The sequence below is a fragment of the Heterodontus francisci genome, chromosome 34 (genome assembly GCF_036365525.1).
Source record: "Heterodontus francisci isolate sHetFra1 chromosome 34, sHetFra1.hap1, whole genome shotgun sequence".
NCBI classification, from domain to species: domain Eukaryota; kingdom Metazoa; phylum Chordata; class Chondrichthyes; order Heterodontiformes; family Heterodontidae; genus Heterodontus; species Heterodontus francisci.
Window position 1 is genome coordinate 33,032,533 of NC_090404.1, and position 6,000 is coordinate 33,038,532.

Sequence of the window (6,000 nt, forward strand, 5' to 3'; positions counted from 1 at the left end):
GGGATGGGCCAAATAATTATATGCCGGTCAGTCTGACCTCGGTGGTGGGCAAATTATTAGAATCTTTTCTGAGGGACAGGATAAACCTCCACTTAGAAAGGCATGGATTAATCAGGGATAGTCAGCATGGATTTGTCACTGGAAGGTCTTATCTTACTAACATGATTGATTTATTTTGAGGAAGTAACAAGAAGGCTTGATGAGGATAGTGCAGTGGATGTGGTCTATCTGGATTTCAGTATGGCATTTGACAAGGTCCCGCATGGCAGACTGGTCAGTAAAATGAAAGCCCATGGCATAGAGGGGAATGTGGTCGGTTGGATCCAAAATTGCCTCAGTGACAGAAAACAAACGATAGTGGTCGATGGATGCTTTTGTGAATGGAAAGCTGTTTGCAGTGGCATTCTACAGGCTTAGTGTTGAGTCCCCTGCTGTTTGTAGTATATGTTGAAGATTTGAACTTTAATGTGAGAGGCATGATTGGGAAATTTGCTGATGACACAAAAATGTGTCTTGTAGTTGATAGTGAAGAGGATGGTTGACCACTCCAGAGTGATATCAGTGGTTTGGCTGAGTGGGCATAAAAGTGGCAAATGGAATTCAATCCGGAGAAGTGTGAGGTATTGCACTTGGAGAGGGCAAAGAAAGCGAGGTATTACACAATATATGGGAGGATATTGAGAGGGGTAGCAGAAGTGAGAGACATTGTAGTGCATGTCAACGGGTCCCTGAAGATGGCAGGAATGGTAGATAAAGTGGTGAAGAAAGCATATGGAATGCTTTCCTTTATTGGCAACGTATAGAGTACAAAAGCAGGGGTGTAATGCTGGAATTGTATAAAACGCTGCTTCAGCCACAGTTGGAGCATTGTGTACAGTTCTGGTCGCCACATTACAGGAAGGACATATTTTCTCTAGGGAGAGTGCAGAGAAGATTTATAAAAATTGCCAGGGCTTGAAAGTTATTGCTTTCTGTAAAGATTGGAGAGGTTAGGGTTGTTTTCCTTAGAACAGAGGAGACTGGGAGGTGACTTAATTAAGGTGCACAAAGTTATGAGGGGCCTGTTTCCCCTAGCAGAGAGGTCAATTACCAGGGAGCACAGATTTAAGGTGATTGGTAGAAGGATTAGAGGGGACATGAGGAATTATTTTTAACCCAGAGGGTGATGGGTGTCTGGAATTCACTGCCAGGAATGGCGGTGGAGGCACATACCCTCAATTCTTTTAAAACATACCTGGACTTGCAGCTGTAGTGCTGTAACCAAGCAAGGCTATGGGCCAGGTGTTAGAAGGTGGAATTATCTTGGGCGGCTAGTTTTCGGCCAGCACAGACATGATGGGCTGAATGACCTCCTTCTGTGTTGTAATTTTTCTCTGGTTCTAACAGTGATGGCACAATTAATGTCAAGGTGCACAGAAGTCCATGATTGAAGGCGTGCAGAGATTTTGGAAGGCTATAGAGCTGCAAAACTTTACGGTAATAGGGAGGAACAAGACCATGAAGAGATTTGAAAAAAATGCAGAGAAGTTTAAAATCGAGGGCAGCCAATCTAGATCAAACATGTTGCGATGGGAAAGTCGTATTGATCAGATATTTCTCGGCTATCCAGATATCCTGTCAGATCCTTGAAACCACGTTATAAGGACGTAAGAAATCGGAGCTGGAGTACGCCAGTTCACCTTCGCACTTACTCCACCAGACCATAGGAGCATGGCCGAGCTTCTACCACAACTTCTCTTTCCCACACTATTTCCATTTCCCTCAGTCTCCTGAGTACCCAAAATGCTATCGATCTCCCTTGCGAATATACTGAACAAATGAATATCCACAGCCCTGTGCTGAAGAGAATTCCAAAGATGCACAACAAGAAATTTCTGCTTATCTCAGTTCTAAATGGTCGATCCCTTATTCTGAGATTGTGACCCCATGTTCTAGGGAGAAACATTTTCTCAGCATCTACCCTGTCAAAGTACTTCAGAATGTTATACGTTTCAATTAGATCACCTCTCATTCTTCTAAACTCGAATACAGAACTATTCTGCTTAATCTCTCCTCATGGGACAATTCTCTCATCCTAGAAAACAGTCTAGTGGAAATATGTCCTTCCATGGGTACAGAGACAAAAGCTACACATAGTACCTTAAGTGTGGTTTCACCAGTGCCTTGCATAATTGTACTAAGACCTTTTCACTATTTTTTGTAACAAAAGCAAACATAACACTTTCGTTCCGAATTGCTTGCTTTTCCTTCATCTTAACTATATCCCTCTGAAAGAAAATATTTCCCTCTCCCGCAACGTTCAAAACATATTTTCTATGTTTCCTATCAAATTAGATAATTCATATTTCGAAAGTTATACTTAACATAAGGGTTGTGACTGCCTTCTATAACAAAGTGCCCAGGTATCGTTACCGCTCAATAATGCCCTGCAATATTTGCTGCTCGGAATCCAGCTCAACAACCTTCAGTCAAGGTTCCTCGAGCTGTAGATAATTACCACAGATATGTTTGTCTGGGATCGCAGTGCTATCCATAAACTCACACACACAGCAGTTATGGTTGCCACCTGTCCTGCCATGTCGATCTGCACTTATTACTTTTTCTAAAAGTTTTGTTAGTTAAGTTATTTTATTTTTGAATTGAAATCTATTTTCTTTGGCATTAATGAATTGCATCATCTAGTTTCAGTTACCGTATCTCTCTCCACAGATGCCACCTGGCCTATTGCATATAGCCAGCAATTTCTGTTTTTATCGTCAATGTTCGATCTCTTTGGCACAGTTGCTGCTACATTGTGTATGTCATTGGTTATATCGGTCAACAGACAAGACATGGATCTGTGTAAAAGTAGATAAGTTTTTATGTTTTGGAATGCACCACCTAAAATGATGGTGGAATTACATTCCACAGGAACTTTCAAAAGGCAATTGGACGTGTACTGGAAGAGAACTTATTTTCAGGGTTATGGGGGTAAAACTGGGTTGTGGGACTGAATTAGAAATTTCGTTCAAAGAGCTAACACATGCATGACCGGTTGAATCACCTCCTCCTCTGTTATAAGATTCTATTATTCTAAATTAAGTAGATTGCATTTGCAATTTATAATGCAGAGATTTTTTGGGAGATGCTGTAGAACAAAAAAATTCAATAGACTACAGTGATATCTACATATGTATAACTATCTATCGTACATATTCTTTTTGTAATAGAGTTTAATAAATATATATGCAGTCAATGGATAGCCTTCTTTCCAGAGAATGCTTTCAAATATACTGAACATTGACGTTTGTTTGTACAGAACCGGAGTATTGCTGAAAATAGACATGTTATCGAAGCTTTTTGCCTTGCACTCATCAGGGCAACCCGAGAGAATACCAATGTAATGGAAAGCAACAACTTTATCCTGTATGAGAAGAGAGTTCCGATTGGTTGGCAAGCAAACTCTGATTGGTAGAGATGTTGCCATGGAGAATACACCAATTTATGGTGACTGACAGTGAACTGTCAGGCTCTGTTGCAAATTTAAACCAGGCAGCTTGACTCTAATTGGTCAAGGCATTGCCCTGAGGAATGAATCAGCGAATGTCTGTCACTTATTTTGTTTAGCTGAAACAGGCGCAATGTGTGTAAATGTTCTTTCTGTCTGCAAAGAAGGGGGACGTGCATTAATATATGTGCTATCCAGTCTGTGCAAATGCGCCACACTGCGAGCCCTACTGACAATCTTAAATTGGTTGTCACCGTAAATGCATCTTAATCTTCTCTACTCAGAGGTACAGACCAGATTTATCCAACGTGTTCTCACAATCTAACCTTCTAATTCCCGGTATATTTCAGATGTGTTCCAACCAGAGCCTGGATATTCCAGCCCCTATTAGAAAAATAGTCTAACATTCAATAACTTACCTTGAACAGCAATAGTTACAAAGGAAGTGTATAAAATGACATACTCGGCCTCTGGGTATGGCGCGAAGTTCCTGTGAGAAGCAGCGATGTCTCTTTAGGATCCCATCCTATCACCAAATCGGCATTTATACTGGTTCATAGTTCAGTACCATTGTTGTGTAACTGTTATCAAGGAACTTCCGGGACGAAATACAGGAGAGAAACATCCAAGGTGCCACACGAAAAGTTAATGTACAAGGTAAGGGCTGATTGGTTAGCCGGTAGGAAGCTAAGTGCAGGAATAAACAGAGTATTTTAAGTTGGTAGGTTGTTATTAGTGAAGTGCAGCAAGGATCAATGCCGGGGCCTCAGCTATTTGCAATCTATATTAATGACTTAGGCAACAGAGTAATGTATCTAAGTTTGTTGATGATAGAAAGCTAAATGGGAATGCAAGCTGAGAGGAGGGCACACGGAGACTCAGAAGAAATTGGACAGATTGAGAGAGTGGATAAAAATGTGGCAGGTGCGTTATAATGTGGGGAATTGTGAGTTTATTCATTTTGCTGTTAAGAATAGAAAAGTGGAATGTTTTAAAAGCTGTGAAACTTGCAAAGATTGATAGTTAGCGGGACTTGCGGTGCTTGTACAAGGAAGACAGAAATTTAGCATGCAGGTGCAGCAAGCACTTAGGAAGGCAAAGAGCATTTTGGCCTTTAATGCAAGGGGATTGGATTACAAGAATAAATAGGCTTTGTGACAATGGTATAGGACTCTGATGAGACCACACGGGGAGTACAGTCTGCAGTTTTAGTCTTCATAGGAAAGGAAGGTATACTTGCCTTGGCAGAAGTATAGCGTTTTTTCACTTAGTTGGTGCCTGGGATGAGAGAACTGTCCTATGGTGAGAGGTTGAGTAAATTAGTGTTTATATTTTCTGATATTTAGAAGAATGAGAGGCGATCTCATTGAAACATATAAGATTCTGAAGCGACTGGATAGAGTGAACATTGTACGATTGCTGCTGCTGGGAAATCTGAAAAAAAAACGTATGTACAGTCTCAGGATAAGGGGCCAATCATTTACTACTGAGGTGAGGAGCAATTATTTCACTCAAAGGTTTTGAATCTTTGGGATTCTCTACCCTGAGCGTTGTGGATGTTGCATCGTTAAATATATTTAAGGCAGGGATAGACAGTATTTTGGTTTCTCAGGGAACCAAGGGATATGGTGAGTGGATGTAAAAGTGGAGTTGAAGCCTAAGATCAGCCATGATCATATAAAATAATGGAGCAGCTTCAATGGGCCATATGGTCTATTCCTGTTCCTATTTATTTTGTTCTTGTGTTCATGTTTTCGGTCACCTGTCCTAACATTACGTTGTCATAGTGTCATCGAGTAAGAGATTGATTTACTGCATAGAAAGAGACAATTGGGTCCATAGAGTCCATGCTGGCTCTCTGTGGAGCAATCCAGTCAGCAGCTCCCACACACCCCCCTCCCCCACCCCGCTCGATTCCTATAGACCTACCTACTTATTTTCCTCAACTACCCATCCATTTTCGTTTGAAATCTTTATTTTTCTCCGCTTCCAACACCCTTGTGGGCAGGTAATTCCAGGTCATTACCACTCATTGTGTAAACAAAGTTCTTCCTCACATTCCCTCACATCTTTTTCCCAATCTTTCAATCTGTGCCCCTCAGCCCTTCTACCATCAGTTAATTGGAACCGTTTTTCCTTGTCTAACTTATGTAAGTCTGTCAGCATCTTGCAAATCTCTATCAAATCTCCCCTCAATCTCCTCTGCACCAGGGAGAACAACCCCAACTGTTCCAAACTAAACTTGTAACTAAGATCTCCTATGCCTGCACCATTTTGCTAAGTCCCATATGCACCCTTGTAAAGACCCTAACATTCTTCCTAAAAGGTGATGACCAGAATGGGGTGCAATACACGAGTCGGGGCCGAACCAGACCAGAATAAAGGTTTAGGAAAACTGCCCAACTTTTGCATTCTCTGCCTCTACTTATGAATCTCAAGATCCAATCTGCTATGCTAACTATCCTGTCAATATGTCCTGACATATTCAAAAATCTGTGCACATGCACCCCCAG